At 45.1% G+C, this 18190-nt stretch overlaps 1 protein-coding gene across 5 annotated transcripts in view; it reads right to left on the reverse strand.

Moving 5' to 3' along the window:
- The window catches only part of ABAT (4-aminobutyrate aminotransferase), an 85020-nt gene extending 67421 nt beyond the window's left edge, over nt 1–17599 (reverse strand). For 2 of the 5 annotated variants that reach the window (XM_029576111.1, XM_029576110.1), the window contains exon 1: nt 17382–17599. The gene's annotated coding sequence lies outside the window, so the exon portion shown is untranslated. Of the gene's footprint in view, nt 1–2913; nt 3025–14148; nt 14368–17381 lie in introns of those variants that run through there. The other 3 variants (XM_029576108.1, XM_029576107.1, XM_029576112.1) reach the window with 2 other exon arrangements.
- Nucleotides 17600–18190: the final 591 nt, after the last annotated feature.

Genomic DNA, 18190 nt, shown 5'->3' on the forward strand with positions numbered 1-18190 from the left:
ATCCTTGCTTGAGTGCAGAGAGAGCAGTGCCTCCCACAGACACAGCCTAAACCTTTTCCACACCTTGTTTGCTCATCCTGAGAACACCTCCTCTTCCGATGTACATTCTGGCACGGCTGACAGCAGTTCTCGGCTTCCTTCATGGAACTGTGCAGGAAGAGATGTCAAATCCACTTCCCAGGGCCCCCAAACAAATAAGGGTTTCCAGGGTTAAGCAAAATGCATCTTCGTTTCAGATAATCTGAAAATCAGCCCTGCCTGGGGTTCCTAAGAACCACAATGTCTGATGAGGTCTGAGGCTGCCACATATGCTTCTGTGCTTCTGCCAACAGGGATGTGCAATATTCCTCAACTTCTCTCATCATGATTTGTAAAGTACATGTCAGACGTACCCAGCGCTGTACAATAATACATAAGAGTCAGTCCCTGCTCCTTGGAGCTTACAATCTAGTTAACACAGACAAGACAGATGAAACTTAATATGGAGACATGAAAAGTGATGCACATAGGAAAAAACAATCCTAACTATAGATACACGAAGCTGGATTCTGTATCACCCAAGAAAAGGACCTTGGGAGTCATCGTGAACAATACGTTGAAAGCCACAGCTCTGTGTGCAGCAGCGGTCAAAATAAAATAGGTTAGGGAATATTTGGAAAGGAATAGAGACTAAAAATCAGAGAATATCCTGTCTCTGCAGTCGAGTATTATGTGCAGTTCTGGTCACCCCCATCTCAAAAAGATAGTCAAACTAGCAAAAGGTGTAGAAAAGAGCAAGAAAAATGATAAAGGGGTTGAAACATTAAACACATTAAGCCTCTTGGGGCAATGCAAAAAAGTTTATAAAATTATGAGAGGGGTGGAACTGGTAAATAAGCAACACTTTAACCTTTAAATAGTACCAGTGGCCACTTCATGACACTAGCAGGTAGCAGATTTAAAAGAAATTGGATAAAGTATTTTTTTTTCACTCAGCGCATAATTAAGGGACTTTCTGGAGGATGTGGTCAAGGCATCTACCACAGAGGAGTTTAAAATGGATTTGGATGGAGGGAACGTCCACAAATCATTTTTAAAACTGGGTAGACTCGGGGGAAACCCAACTCTAGTCTCTGGGACTGAGCAACACAGAACTGGATCTACTCTTTGGGACCTGCCGGGTACTCTCTAGTGACCCGGAGCGTGCACGGTCAGAGCCAGGGCTGGCGAGCTCAACGGATCGTTGTGTCTGACCTCGCATGGCCCTTCTGTTCCACGTTTCACACGCAGGAGACCGCATTTCCTTATGTGCTGTCAGAAAATCAGTGAAAACCAATACAGGAAAAGTGCAGGTTAAACTGAAGGAGAAACCCACAGACATCCTTGTGATACAATTGTGAACTGCACTTTTTCCTTCATCCTGTCCATGATATAATGAAGACTGTACTATATATGTGCAGTTCACAAGTGTGTGTGTTATATATATATATATATATATATATATATATAATCTGACTATAAAGGTAACATGTTTTCAGTGCAATATGACTACTTCAAGAATGAAATTCACTAATTAAAATGGCACACAGCTGGAAGACGGCTCAGTGGAACAGCGTTTTTGCAGCCCTGGAATTATCATCCTGATTTGTGTAGTGCCCACCAGATGTAAGCAGTGCTGTACAGACAAACGGAATGGACAGTCTCTACCCCTTGGAGTTTACAATCTAGCTAAGACAGACACATGAGATACAAATGAAAATAATAATAAAAACACTTTGGCTGCAGTGGTGACTTAAGAAGGGGGCTCCCTATTTTATTTTCCACTTGGGATAGCGTCTATTTCTTCGCCCACCGCATGACAGGAATGAACCTCGCACGTAGGCCACTTGGGGAATGATCAATATCCTTCCGATTTTACTGCTAATGCTCTTCTTAGTATTTACATTGCGCTAAGAGAGAGCCTCTTTCTGGAGTCCCCAGGATATAATATGCACACCCCTCTTAAAGAACAAAAAAAAAAAACTCCCCAAAAAGAATATATCCAATTGCTGCTAAGTGCAATAGCTACTTCTGGGGGAATTCTGTGCTACTGTGGCGTGCAAAACTTGCACAAATTCCCCTCCTATGCAAAACTTCAATATTTCCCGCAGAATTTGGCGAGAGACCCAGTGGGCCGCAAGCAAGGCCCATCCCGCTTGCGGCCGAGGAAGGCAGAGGCCTGGCAGGCTGCGAGTGGATGCCATCCTGCTCACGGTCAAAGATTATGCCTGGAGGGAGAGAGAGGCGAGGGGGTCCCAGGATCGCTGCAAGCCAAGCCCATTACCCCTGCATCAGAATGAGAACTGAGGCTACGGAAGACAGAAAGGAAGTGCGCATGCACGAGAGAGAGAGAAAAAGAGAGATAAAGCCTCTGTGTGAGGGTGAGAGAGCCTGTGTGTGGGTAGGTGTGCACCAGAGAGAAGCCTATGTGACGTTGTGTGTGCCAGAGACAGAGGGAGCCTGTGTGAGGAGGTGTGTGTTTGAACGAGAGGGAGCCTGTGTGCCGGAGTGTATGAGTGTATGTGTGAGAGAGGAAGCCTGTATGAGAGTGGGTCAAACTGGGGAGGTGGAAATAGAGTGCAATGGGGGAGAGATAGCGAGGAGAAGAGGCCTGAGAGAGCAGAGTGAAAGAAGACTGGCCAGGGGAGTAGGGAGAGAGGTGAAAGGTGCACTCTTAAGTGTCCTTGTTCTTTTTATTTATTTATTTATTTAAAAGTTTTATATACCGCACAGTGAGGTAGGGATCTATCCGTCTTCTAGGGGAATTCTACTCAAAATATTTCAACTCTGCGTCTTTGGGTAATAACTTTTCTGTGTGACATTTTAAATTAATTACTCAAATCCTGTGATATATATTGTGATATTTTAACCTATAAAAAGTATGCAGAATTTTACATTTTATGCGCAGGATTCTCCCAGGCGCAGACACAGTATTCTTTGGTCAGGAGAATGGGTTGCTCTTTTAATGGAATGCTCTGCATTCACTTTTTGGATAGTTGGAAAAAACTGAAAAGAAAAAAAAATAACTGGCATTAATACTAGAGAAAGACTATGAGGGCTGCACCTTGACTGAATCACAATCAATGTCATTTTTTTTTTTTAATTACTTATTGCCAAAATAAAGAATTGAATAAAAACACTTTGGGGACCTGGCTTTGCCGTGAGCACAGTCAGCTCAACTGTGTCCAAAAGATCTTCTGCCCTTGTCACTTTCTAGGACCAAAACATCCTATAATGGGGCATCCTAAGATAGGGCTACGAATGCTTCCAAAGGAACATACAAGGATATTTTGCTGTATCCAATCAAGTTTTATGTTTAAAAAAACCTCTGCTGAACTGGGGGTGTGGACTAGGGTAAGGATCCCAGTTCTTCTATGCTGTAGGATTTCTCTAGGCTTTTAAATTCCATCATTTTGGCACCCAGTTTGTATAAAATATTCATTTGGAGAGCACTGCTCAAGATTGTTTCACACACACACACACACACACACACACAATGTTTACGAAAGCCTTGCCCAGCAGGTCCTCAAAGTCACTATGTATTCACGAAGGAATTAACGTTCAAAAAGTCAGTTATTATAGAAGTTATGCAATCCCTCAGAAAAGGTCAGGATTTTTGACAATCCTCAGATGTTCCTGCCAGATTCAGAAGAAAGTAAATACAAAGTTATTTGAACACCCTAGTTTCTAATGAAAAGAATACAAGAAAAAAAAAAAACCCTCGCTCCAGGACTGGTAACGTTGACTACTTGATCGTGTCTTTCTTCTTTAGAGGTCATCTGAAGAAAGGAACCCGCTGGCTCCAATATTTCAGGGCAGCCTGATCTCATCCTGGGTTTTACCTCACTACATACATGGATCTGGCTTTCCTAAGGGAAAATCAGAGCCGCATCTCCCTACAAGACTGGAAGATTGGGCATCCAAATGGCAGATGAAATTTAATGTGGACAAGTGCAAGGTGTTGCATATAAGGTAAAATAATCCTTGCTGTAGTTACATGATGTTAGGAGCTACCACCCAGGAAAAAGATCTAGGCATCATAGTGGATAATACTTTAAAATCATCAGCTCAGTGTGCTGCAGCAGTCAAAAAATCAAATAGAATGTTAGGAATTATTAGGAAGGAAATGGTTAATAAAACGGAAAATGTCATAATGCCTCTGTATCGTGCCATGGTGAGACCAACCTTGAATACTATCGCCGCATCTCAAAAAAGATATAGTTGCGATAGAGAAGGTACAGAGAAGGGCAACCAAAATGATAAAGGGGATGGAACAGCTCCCCTATGAGGAAAGGCTGAAGAGGTTAGGGCTGTTCAGCTTGGAGAAGAGACGACTGAGGGGGGATATGATAGAGGTCTTTAAGATCATGAGAGGTCTTGAATGAGTAGATGTGACTCGGTTATTTACATTTTCGAATAATAGAAGGACTAGGGGACATTCCATGAAGTTAGCAAGTAGCACATTTAAGACTAATCGGAGAAAATTCTTTTTCACTCAACGCACAATTAAACTCTGGAATTTGTTGCCAGAGGATGTGGTTAGTGCAGTTAGTGTAGCTGGGTTCAAAAAAGGTTTGGATAAGTTCTTGGAGGAGAAGACCATTAACGGCTAATAATCAAGTTTCGTTAGGGAATAGCCACTGCTATTAATTGCATCATTAGCATGGGATCTTCTTAGTATTTGGATAATTGCCAGGTTCTTGTGGCCTGGTTTGGCCTCTGTTGGAAACAGGATGCTGGGCTTGATGGACCCTTGGTCTGACCCAGCATGGCAATTTCTTATGTTCTTATGGTAGGTTGTGCTTTTTCTAAATGGCCAAAATGTGTACTAAGGTTCGCATTGCCAACGTAAAAGGAGCTTCTCATACTTGCAAAAAAAAAAAAAGTGACCGCATAGGAACGACAAGAAGATTCGGAAGAGGGAAAGCACCTGTTTTATAGATGGAACGAAGAAAATAAAAAAACTTTGCCAAAGTGAGCAAAGGGCCTTCTTGATGAATACTGTTTTAAACTGTATTATCAGTCGCGTGCAGTTTTTGTAAACCCACATTTTGGAGTTCAATGCCTTGTAAGCAGGGTCCTTCAGAAACTGGAACCAAATTATAGGATTTTGGGGATTCATTTCCTACAGAATGTCACAGGAATATCTCCGATGTGGGATTGCGATCAATGTTGCAATCATATCTTGAGCCATCTTTTGATTAACAAACTGACTATTTCTTTCACTGTGCTGCCTGTATTGTAGCCCCTTTTGCTAATAAATGGCAGTCTATTACCAGTATTAATAGTTAAACATTGTAAAATGCTGGCAGATAAAGACTCAAATGGCCCATCCACTCTACCCAGCAGGGATTTGTTCAGTTGGGGTAGACGGGCTTACAAATTCTCACGTGGAAGCCGACATCCACGACCTCTTCCCCCATGAGTCTTTTAGGGTTCCAACTGCCGCTCCGCGCAGGTTACCCCACATGCCTCCCAGGAAGCACAATGCAGCAACATCACTGCTCTTTTAGGCTTGAACTGCCGCTCCATGCAGGTTACCCCAGTGCTTCGTTACCTCTCTTTTTGCCACGAGAGCTCTTCTGGGTTTATTTCATGGTTTTTAAATTCAATTACTGCTTTCATCTCCACCGCATCCTTCAGGAGGGTATTCCAAGCATCCACCACCCTCCTCTGTTAAAAAAACACAACAACAAAAAAAACCTACTGATGTCGTTCTTGAGTCTACTCCCTTGGAGTTCATCTCATGAACCCTAGTTCTACAACTTTCTGATCCTTCAAAAAGCTTCTATTTTTGTGCATGAATAACTTTCAGGTATTTAAATGTTTATCATCATTTCTCCCGCATGCTTCTAGCCTCTTATCTAGAGTACACAGCTCAGCTTACCAGTGAAAAATCTTCTGTTTAGGCCTAGCAAAAATGAATTAGGATTTACAGACATCACTGTCTTCTTACTGTCAGATAGTATCAGCTCTTGCAAGAATTATTCCCCGTTTTGTATTAAACTTGTTCTTCTCTCCCCAAGGACACTTTTTAAGCACCATTTCTGCATACTGCAGCTGGCCAAACAAGATGGCCATATTGGCATAGTCAGCCATATTGTAAACTGCATAAACCGGAGGCCTGAAGACCGTTTGAATTAAAGAGATTATCTTGGTGTTTCAGCATCATCTTTCCCCCATTTGTTTTCTTAATCCCTGCTGGCCCCTCCCAAAATTCCTGCTATTTGTGGGAATGCACCCCCCCACCCCAGGTCAGAGGTCAGATAAGGTCATACAAAACAGGAAGACAGCTGGAAAGCAATAGCTCCAGCATTTTATGATTGCTGATTCTTTTCCTGTAAAATGTCCTATTTTATATTTCAGCATGCTCTGGATTGCCGCTTTGAAAGCGCATTTACGTCAGCCAAGAGGAAACAGGCTATCTTTGGTCAGCCGAAGAAAAGGACTTCCGCCTTTTAGGCCCAGAGCTAGATAGTAATTCACATCTAGTAAAATGACTATCCATCTACATAATTGCTTCTTTTTGTGTTAATTCTAAGAAGCAAATGCAGGAAAATCTAACACTAGCAGCTCTTTAGAGTTGCAGGAAAATAACTGAAAGTCAACAAATAACACCTGGAAGTGTTGTAAACCATTATTTAAACATCTTTATGCAGTAATGGAAAAGACGTTTAAAGATGGGCACTCAATACATTCAGGATTTTGCTCCACAGTGGCACGGTCTCCCTGCTATAGGATACGGATTTTCTAAGGGCAGTCTCGACCCTACAGTACAAATTACTGTCATCAGATATTCCTGCCACAGTATCCACAGCAAAACGTCCAAGCACAAACCAAAGCATCTGGATATAAATTACTGTCCAAATAGATTAAATACTGCAGAACGCCTTCAGCATCAGTGTAACACTGCAAAACCAAATGGGTCTCAGACAAGGAAATTAATAAATGCACTCTCTTACGAGCGCTTATGAGTGGTGCTTACAGACATCTGGAGCATCAATATTTACGTGGACAGGATCACAAACAATTATAATGAAAATCAACTTCATCCAAGATGAACTCATCCAGCAGTTAGTCACTGAACCACAAAGCTGCTAATTCTTACAATCCGTTTGCATTTCCAGTGAATTTAATTCCTTCTGAATGGTAGGGCTAGTTTGTCAGGACAAGACATAATAGACTGCCGTTTACCGACAAAACAGGCAGGGCAATTAGAGCATTGATTCTGGAGCCAGTATGGGTGCCCGGCAAAACAAGTGGGCATTGATAGAAGGGATACAGGAGAGGCCAAAAGGTCCTCTCACTCTCGTGTGTGTCGCCCTTTTGGGCACCGCTATCACCAGTCCTTACCTTGCCTCTGTCGGCTTCTGGTCCACCTGGCTCTGTCAACACCCCCCCACCCCCCCAGGGTCAGTGAGCGCGACATCAGGCAGCGTCCATGTCCTACCACTCTGTGCTCTTCCCTTTAGGGTCTCCTGCTCTGGACTTTAGTTTCCGTGCCACCCCTCATTTGCTTGGTCTCCCTTTTTAAGGCCCTCCAGGCTTCGACATCAGTGAAGCTCCGGATTTCCGCTCCACAGATACTCGTGTCGGACTCTCTTCTTGTCATCTCTGAGCTTTATTTAAACCTGTTCTTTTTACTGGTCCTGGGGCCTGTCTCCTGCCTTGTTGAGGTTAAGGAAGCACTTAAAGCCAAAATGGGATCTTTAAAAAAAAAACCCAAAAACCAGACCCAAATAGCATAAGCACTGGCACGTCGGAGGAAAATAGTAATAAGTCCGAGCCAACCTTTAACATACCAAGAGCCGCGGAACCAGAATTCACATTAGTAGGGAGCCGCCTCACCTTGGAGGAGTGGGGATAAGGCCAACTCTATCAATGCCCCACTTCACCCAGGCCCCACCAGTCCCTCCTCTCTCTTTCTGACCCAGCATGGCATACGTGCTTACTTCAACCAGTATCCGATGAGGATATCAAGTGTCTCCAATTAAACTACACTTATTAACCGACCTTTGGGACTAAAATGTTTTCCTCCGTTCTCCCCACTTATTCGTCTTGTCTAGACTGTAAGCTTCTTGGCGCAGAGACAAGAAGTCATGTATGTATCTATGTAATGTTTCGGAGCTCTGTACTGAGATATTTTTTTTTATTTTAGAATTCTGACTTACAAACAAGGATAATCTGGCAAGAACCAAGGAATACACTCAATCTCACAAAAGAAGAAGAAGATATAGGAGAAATCAGACTATTCCCATTAGCCCACAATCATTAGGGGGGGATGAGAACACAATATTAAGGAGAATAATTAGAACATAATTAAAGAAAAAAAGGCCTAACATGCGAGGTCTGATGCTACATCTTCTTAAACCCCATTTAAAAGGACATCTGATACATTAGTGAGTTTTTTTCCTGTTCCAAGAAAAAGTGTAACTGATCAGGGGAAAAGAAATGGCAATGAAAGCCAGCATATTTCACAATATCTTTTCGGGGATATCTCAAAAGAAAAGAAGCCCCAAGAGCTGAGTTTAATTATAACAATCTCAGGTGAGGGGGGTTACAAGGCCGAAGGGTCACTTCCACTCTTGTACTGGACCCATTTGCACAGTAACAATTCTGAAGATTATTAGGTTAATGTGGCAGAAAGGGTAAGCAAATTCAGGCACAGAACAGGCCATAAATCTGTATACAACATTCTGTGCAAGAAACATTTCACAAATCTGGTCAATATTCAAACAGAAACTTTTCTCTACTGTGAAAACTGGCCATTTAATCCTACTCTCTGCTTCCTGTCTTCTAACCAGCTTGCAATCCACAAAAGGGGCGTCGCCTCCGATCCCATGACTTTTTAGTTTTCGTAGAAGCCTCTCATGGGGGAAGTCGTCAAACACCTTCTGAAAATCCAAATACACCGCATCTACCGGTTCACCTTTGTCCACATGTTTATTAACCCCTTCAAAAAAAAAAAAAAGTAGGAGATTTGTGAGGCAAGACTTCCCTTGGGTAAATCCATGCTGACTGTGTTCCATTAAACCATGTCTTTCTATATGCTCTGTGATTTTGATCTTTAGAACAGTTTCCACAATTTTTCCTAGCACTGAAATCAGGCTAACCGGTCTGTAGTTTCCCGGATCACCTCTGGAGCCCTTTCTAAATATTGGGGTTAGATTAGCCACCCTCCAGTCTTCAGGTACAATGGATGATTTTAATGATAGGTTACAAATTACTTGTAATAGGTCTGAAATTTCATTTTTGAGTTCTTTCAGAACTCTGGGTTGTACGATTACCATCCAGTCCAGGTGATTTACTAATCAGTTTGTCAATCTGGCTCTTTACATCTTTCGGGTGCACCATGATTTGGTTCAGTTCATCTGAATCGTCATCTTTGAAAACAATCTCCGGAACAGGTTATCTACCCAACATCCTCTTCAGTAAACACCGAAGCAAAGAATCCATTTAGTCTCTTTGCAATAGCCTTACCTTCCCTAAGAGCCCCCTTTAACCCCTCGATCATCCAACAGTCCCACCAACTCCCTCGCGGGCTTCCTGCTTTAGATATATTTTTTAAAGTTTTTATTATGAGTTTTTAGTCTCGCTGCCTTCCCCGTGCAACCCCCCTCCCTTCTTCTTGCGGTCACAGAAACTCACACTAATATAAATCCCAGAAAAGTGAACTGACAGGCTGTGGTGAACGGCATATGGCACGAACGATTTCCTGCACTCGCTACGATGGAGGAAACCTTGCGCTACTGGGGTGAAAGCTGACTTCACCCTAGAAGTCCCTGGCTGGTCACCCTGTAGGGATCCATATTTAAAACATTTCTCACCCTCCAGCTGATTAACAAAACATGTCAGCTACTGGTGCCCCAGGCTAGACTGGGAGGGAGGATTGAAATTAGAAAAAAGATTGGAGAAAAGGGAATGGGGGAAGGGAGCCCCCTTGAAATAAGGGAAGAGAAACCCGCCAAGTTCAGCCTCTCCGACAGGCCGATGCAATAAGACGTACATTAAAACGGGTGCTCGTATCGAGCGCCCTTCTCCTAATGCGCGCGCAGCTGCATCTCCTGGGAGCCTGATGCAATATTTAAAATGAGCCTCTGTGTTAAAAAGGACGCAGCTAGGGAAGAATCGTGCGTCCGTAGCGCTCAAATACATCAGGAGACCTCAACTGCAACGGGCGCTCAATACGAGCGTCTGTTTGATCCCACTTCAAGTTGATTTCATACAACAGTAGAATAGTAGGATAGTAGAAAGACTAGGGGGCACTCCATGAAGTTAGCATGGGGCACATTTAAAACTAATCGGAGAAAGTTCTTCTTCACTCAACGCACAATTAAACTCTGGAATTTGTTGCCAGAGGATGTGGTTAGTGCAGTTAGTATAGCTGTGTTTAAAAAAGGATTGGATAAGTTCTTGGAGGAAAAGTCCATTACCTGCTATTAAGTTCACTTAGAGAATAGCCACTGCCATTAGCAATGGTAACATGGAATAGACTTAGTTTTTGGGTACTTGCCAGGTTCTTATGGCCTGGTTTGGCCACTGTTGGAAACAGGATGCTGGGCTTGATGGACCCTTGGTCTGACCCAGTATGGCATTTTCTTATGTTCTTAACACACACGCACGCACAACAGCGAGGGGCGAAATCGGCCTGGAGCGTGTCTATTGTGTGTCCAGAATTTTTATTTTTTTTCAATCAAGCCATATTATTATACCTTTACTTTTAAAACAGCACAAGCAGTAGATTTGCAACGATACTAAGTAGGAGGAACCACAGAGGACAGTATTTTTAAAAATTTCTCCTGAGCCCTTGACTCGCGGATAGACTTAACGCCAGTTCCAGAGCTGGAGTTAAATTTGCCGCATTAAAAAGTGTGCGTTGCGCACCCGGTGATTTTCTGCATTGGGGGAGGTTTACATGTGATGTGGAATTTACATGTGATGAGCGTGATCGGCTACGCATTTGTTTGGGCACGAGTTTTGGATGCTCTAATCTCATTGCATCAGGTGCTGGTCTAACACTTGTACCAATAAATCACGTAACAGTACTCGGACAAGATGGATTTTATTTTTTTTTCTAGTACAGCTCTGTCACTGGAATCAGAAGTAGTGGGGGGTTTTTTTTACCCCAAAAATCAAGGAATGCTCAGATTAACGCTGAATATTATTTATCTAATAAATATTCCATGGCTTGCACAAGCCACAACCAATGAAATCATTTTTGGCGTTTGTTTTAGCACTAAACGAAACCTCCACAAAGTAACATCAACAGAAGCCCCAATATAACACACAGTCATAACTCCCAAAGGAAAAGCTTTATATTGAGTCTCCCGTCTGTTCTCATAAGGATTCAGTGCTGCTCTCTGGCTCTCACTGTAAGTATTTTATTGAAAAACTTCTGCAGTATTAATGTCCTGCCGCCTTTATCTCAAGGCAGTGATCACACTCTGGCCCCCAAAACCAAAGGGCACTGCTGATGAGGTACTCACAGCCTTGTAGGATTTGTTTTGGGTTGGTTTTTTTTTTTGTTTCTCTACCCCCCAGCAACCACTGAACAGTAGCAACTAAGCAGCTCAGACTTAAATGGGGGGAGTCACAATTCCCCCTCAAAAACAGGTAGCAAATATATAAATTATAACCACAGCTTATACTGCAATGCTTAAAGGAGGAGAGCGACAGAGGTAATTAAGGGAATGGAATGGATTCCCTAGGATGAGAGGCTGCCCAGGTTTGGTCTGTTCAGCTTGAAAAAAAAAAAAAAAGACAGCTGAGAGAGGATAAGACAGAAGTGTGAAAATGTATGAGTGGCGTGGAAGAGGTAAATAAAGGATAGGAATTTATCCTTTCACATAATACTGAAAGAAGGTGAAAGTCCATGAAACTAACCACCAACAGATTTAAAACAAATCGTAGAAAGGGCTTTTTCACTCACAATCAAGTTGTGGAATCTGTTGCCAGAGGACGTGGTCAAGGCAATTAGCATAATGGGTACAAAAGAGGTTTGAACAAATTGCTGGAAGAAAAGTTCATAAGCCATTACTAGCCGGGAAAACCATTGCTATCTCTGGGAGTAACATAAGAACATGCCATACTGGGTCAGACCAAGGGTCCATCAAGCCCAGCATCCTGTTTCCAACAGTGGCCAATCCAGGCCATAAGAACCTGGCAAGTACCCAAAAACTAAGTCTATTCCATGTTAGCGTTGCTAGTAATAGCAGTGGCTATTTTCTAAGTCAACTTAATTAATAGCAGGTAATGGACTTCTCCTCCAAGAACTTATCCAATCCTTTTTTAAACACAGCTATACTAACTGCATTAACCACATCATCTGGCAACAAATTCCAGAGTTTAATTGTGCGTTGAGTGAAGAACTTTCTCCGATTAGTTTTGAATGTGACACATGCTAACTTCATGGAGTGCCCCCTAGTCTTTCTATTATCTGAAAGACTAAATAACCGATTCACATCTACACGTTCTAGACCTCTCATGATTTTAAACACCTCTATCATATCCCCCCTCAGCAGTCTCTTCTCCAAGTTGAAAAGTCCTAACCTCTTTAGTCTTTCCTTATAGGGGAGCTGTTCCATTCCCCTTATCATTTTGATCACCCTTCTCTGTACCTTCTCCATTGCAACTATATCTTTTTTGAGATGCGACAACCAGAATGGTACACAGTATTTATTTATTTATTTATTTATTTAAAAACTTTTTTATACCGGCATTCCTAGGACACATCATGTCGGTTTACAAATAACTGAGAAAGGAAAGGAAATTACAATGAACAGGGGAGGGGTTAACTGGGTGATATATAAAGAAGAGGAGAGGAGAGTCAAACAGGCAGCGTTACAATAAGAACCAATATACAAGGTTAATTGGCATGTGCACTTGAGATATTTAGTATATGAAACTTATTTACAGTAGGACAGGGGCAGGTGCACGTAAGAATGATTAAGGGGGGGGGTTTAGGGAGGGAGGGGAGGCAGGGGGAGGTGGGGGTGGTGGGAACCGGGTACAAACGGTGATAGTTTCCAGGGCGAAGTTGATGGTGGTGTGGGGGAGAGGAGAGTCAAACAGGCAGCGTTACAAAAAGAACCAATATACAAGGTTAATTGGCATGTGCACTTGAGATATTTGGTATATGAAACTTATTTACAGTAGGACAGGGGCAGGTGCACGAAAGAATGATTAAGGGGGGGGGGGGTAGGGAGGGAGGGGAGGTGGGGGGAGGTGGGGAACCGGGTACAGTATTCAATGTGGGGTCTCACCATGGAGTGATATAGCGGCATTATGACATTAGGGATCCTCCAGGTGCTTGTGACAGGGCCTGGCCAAAGTCGGAGACTACAACATTAACCCCTTCTTGAACCACTCACCCTCAAGTATTCAACTCTCCCTCTACCTCAGTGGTTCCCAACCCTGTCCTGGGGACCCGACCTCCCAAGCCAGTCGGGTTTTCAGGATATCCATAATGAATATGCATGGGCCAGTCTGGTTTTTCAGGATATCCACAATGAATATGCATGAGAGAAAATGTGCATGTTATGGTATTCATTGTGGATATCCTGAAAACCCGACTAGCTGGTGGGCCCCCAGGACAGGGTTGGGGACCACTGCTTTAGAGTGTCTCCCTGGGGCTAGTCCCTCCTCCCGGACTCAGCTGAGTCCTGGGAAGAGAAGCCAATGTGTCTGCTCCAGCTTTCCCCAGCTGTGCCCACACGCCTAGCAGGGGAGGCACTGGATGAAAGAAGCCCCAGGAAGCCAGACTCTGATGCAAACACAGGAGAAATGACAATAGAAAAACATTTTCTCCTGGTGTGTAAAATACAAAAGACAGAGAAAATCAAAGGCTTCCCACAAAAGAACGAGCCAAAAAAAAAAATCCATAAAGAATCCTAGGAGAAAGAGCAACTATAGCAGCAAAATATGAAGAGTCCTGCCACCTGATCAGGACTTTAATGATCAGAAGTAACACGGATCAGCACCAGTTTTGCCCCAGCCCCAAACACCCTTCCCTTCTCTCTCCCCCCCCAGATTTGGAAACTGAGCCTCCCTCTCACTGCCCAGCACTATTCCCCACATCCTATCTCTGGTGGAAATAGGATGGAGATAGGATGGCACAGGAACGCTACTCACACTGCAGGCGTGACCAGAGCGGCAGGAGCACGTGTCTGGCGGCTTCCCTCCTTTCTCCCTGGCAGTGGTTGCTCCCTCCGCCTCCTGCTGGCCGGGGCTGGGCTCGCCTCCTGCCCCCCCCCCCCTTACAACGCAGGCAAGGGACTGCACCGGAGAGGATGGAGTGCGGGCAGGAGCCAGCGACGAAACCAGCTCTAAGCGGTTCTGCTGCGCTCGCTTTCCGGGCCTGCTCGGTCAGCGTCTGTTGTCCCTCCTCCTGCTCTCATTGGCTGCAGTCGGCCAGGAAGGAGACCAATCTAAGCCGCAGGCACAGGGAGGTGGGACGGGGGACCCAGCACCGACGCACCAGAGCGCCCTGATCGGCAGTCAGCATCCCCCCTATAGCCCGGGGGCCTTAGCCCCCCTCCGCCCCTGTTCACGCTCAGGCACTTTATGATCCCATCCCCTCAGTGCGGAAGAGGTTCTCTCCCTCTCCCCTCCACCGCCAGTTGTGCGTTACTTCAAGCAGAGCGACCTATCCTCCCGCACAGCATCATTTCCTCTCCTACCCTTCCAGCTTCCCAACCTTCAGCTGGAATCTGCAGCGTCTCTCTCAGGCATTCTGTGCTTAGCAGCCTGAGAAGGGTCAGAGGCGTACTGGGGCTCTCCGGCACCCGGAACCCAATGCATGTGTGCTGCCCCCTACTCCCACCCCCCTCCTTCCTGTAGGGATGCTTAAAGTCGCCGAAATTCACCCAAACCCCAGGAAAGAAATGAAGTGACTGACTGTTGTGAATAGCCTATGGGGCAAAAGCTTCCCCTCAGCTCACTATGATGATGATGATGGGGATACCTTGTGCTAGCAGGGTCAACTCAGCCTTCGCCCTAGAAGTGCCTGGCTTTAGGGATCCATATTTAAAAATACTTCTTACCCTCCAGCTGGTTACGAAAAACATAGAAAATCCTAGTCAGCTACCGCTACCCCAGGCTAGATTGGGAGGTAGGACTGAAGAATGGAGAACAGGGGATGGGGAAGGGAGCTCCTTGAAATCAGAGAAAGGAAACCCGACAAGTTTAGCCTCTCTTGAGGAGGCACACAAGGACCACTATTAGGTTGCTCACCGCTAGGCAGAACGAGATAACTTTGCACCAATAAATCACCTAACAGTACTCAGACAAGATGGATTTTATATTATTTATCTAATAAATATTATTCCATGACCTGCACAAGCCATAACCAATGAAGTCATTTTTCGGGTTGTTGGTTTTTTGTTTTTTTTTAGCACAATACAAAACCTCCACAAAGTAACATCAACAGAAGCCCCAATGTAACACACAGTCATAACTCCCAAAAGAAAAGCTTTGTATTGAGTCTCCTGTCTGTTCTCATAAGGATTCAGTGCTGCTCTCAGTGTATTCTTTTTTTAAAACTTGTGCAGCACTAATAGCCTGCAGCCTTTATCTCCAAGGCGAGCGCCCGCTCTCCCAACGCGCACCCAGGCCACTCTCCTGGGCGTGCAATCGAGTATGCAAATGAGGGCCCGCAGTAAAAGGAGGCACTAGGAACACTAGCGCGTCCCTAGCACCTCCTTTTTGAGAGGAGTGGCGGCTGTCAGCAGGTTTGACAGCCGAAGCTCAATTTTACTGGTGTCGGTTCTCAAACCCGCTGACAGCCACGGGTTCGGAAAATGGACGCTGGCATAACTGAGCGCCCGTCTTCCAACCCGCGGGCCGCCGGCAGATTTAAACATTTTTTTTAATTTTTTTTAAATTTTGGAGCTTCCGACTTAATATCGCTATGATATTAAGTCGGAGGGTGTACAGAAAAGCAGTTTTTTCTGCTTTTCTGTACACTTTCCCGGTGCTGGCAGGCTTTAATTTCTGAAAGTGAAATGTGTGGCTTAGCTGCACATTTTACTTTCTGTATCGTGCGGGAATAGCTAATAGGGCCATCAACATGCATTTGCATGTTGCGGGCGCTATTAGTTTCGGGGCGGGTTCGCTGCTCGTTTTTGACGCGCTATTATCCCTTACTGTATAAGGGGTAAAAATAGCGCGTCGAAAACATGCGGGCTAACAGTACACTCCGCCGGAGAGCACTGCACTGTATCGGCCTGTTTGGGAGTAATAAGATGTACATGGAGATTCCCTCAAAAGAGGCCCTGAATATTCTGTAATAACTCTCACTAGGACGAAGCAATCTGAACGAAACAACGTGCAATGTGCTCCTCAGTATATGGAGCTTCGAACAAGCTGGGATGCCCCCGCGTCAGAGCGATGAGGTAAGCGCCGGACAGCCATCACGATGTTTAATCTCCGTTTGCGACAAGGAGTAATGTGTCACAATTTAGCAAAGAGCATAGCAGAAATTGAATCCTTTTTCTGCAACAGGGTAATTTCAAAGGGGCTTTGGCCACCACAGTTGCCGGGTCTGACACCACCAGACCTCTTCCTTTGGGGTATGCTTAAAGAAAAAGTCTATCGGAACAAGCCTCACACTGTGGAAGATTTGAAGGAAAACATCCAACGTGAAATTGCTGCTATTCCCCCCAATATGCTCACAGACACATTCAGGAACATGGAGCGCCACGTCGAAATGTGTCTGACGGAAAATGGCGATCACTTCCAGCATCGCATGTAATGCAAATGATTACACAAATATGCGAAGGTATGTAGCGTATTTTTTTGATTCAGATTGCTTCATCCTAACGGAAGTTACAACAGAGTATTTGTGGCTTCTTTCGAATTAATTTCCCTGTAGATCTACTTTAGGGATCCTCCAGGTGCTTGTGACAGGGACATGAATCCCACTTTGAACCAACCTCACCCTTCTTTCAGCATTTACAACCTCTCCCTGGTATGTTCCACGGTGTCTCCTTCCTCCTCCCCCACTCAGTCCACATCTGAGTCCTGGGATCACAGAGAGGTGCAGATCCCTCCCCAACTGCTCCCAGGCTGCCTAGGAGAGGAGGCACTGGATGAAAGAAACCCCAAGATGCCAAACTCTGCATTTCACAAAGATATCAGAGATGCACATTTCTCAAAAACTAATGCAGAAAAACCAAAGAAGTCCCACAAAAGAATGAGCGCGGATCAGCACCAGTTTGCCCCGTCCCCAGACACCCTTCTCTTCTCTCCCCCCCCCCAGTTTTGGAAACTGAGCCTCCCTCTCACTGCCCAGCACTATTCACCACATCCTATCTCCACCAGCCCTCTTTCCCTCGGGGCTCCATTGGCACAGGAACGCTACTCACACTGCAGGCGTGACCAGAGCGGCAGGAGCACGTGTCTGGCGGCTTCCCTCCTTTCTCCCTGGCAGTGGCTGCTCCCTCCGCCTCCTGCTGGCCGGGGCTGGGCTCGCCTCCTGCCTCCCCTTACAACGCGGGCAGCGACTGCACCGGAGAGGATGGAGTGCGGGCAGGAGCCAGCGACGAAACCAGCTCTATGCGGTTCTGCTGCGCTCGCTTTCCGGGCCTGCTCGGTCAGCGTCTGTTGTCCCTCCTCCTGCTCTCATTGGCTGCAATCGGCCAGGAAAGCGACCAATCTAAACCGCAGCCAACAGGGCAGGGGGGGGCGCCGAGGAGGGGGCTCTGCACCAGCACACCAGAGCTCCCCGATCCCTCCAGGCGTGTGCTGATCGGCCATCGGCGCACCCCCTACATCCCGGGGGCCTTGGGCTCCCCGTCTCGGTATGCCACTGATATTTTTTGTGATACATTCATCATACGTGCAAAGCTTCATTACACAAGCGGTCCTCTCTCTTCCCCCCTCCATGAAAGGGTTGCCGCTGCCAGTTGTGCCTTATTTTAAGCAGAGGTACCTTTTTCCCTGCCTAGTATCATTTACTCTCCTAACGTTCAAACTTCCCAACCTTTAGACGGAATCTGCCGCGTTTTTCTCAGGCATTCTGTGGTTTGCAATTTGGGCAGCGTTTTAAACATTTTCGGTACCTGCAGATTGATATAAGGTGTTTGAGTCTTCTACAAAATCTGCACAACTCCAGTAACAAGTCCATAAAACCGCCCTAGAAAATATAAAATCCTTGTGCGTGGTGTGCCACGTT

Source organism: Rhinatrema bivittatum, chromosome 14 (genome assembly GCF_901001135.1).
Source record: "Rhinatrema bivittatum chromosome 14, aRhiBiv1.1, whole genome shotgun sequence".
NCBI lineage: Eukaryota > Metazoa > Chordata > Amphibia > Gymnophiona > Rhinatrematidae > Rhinatrema > Rhinatrema bivittatum.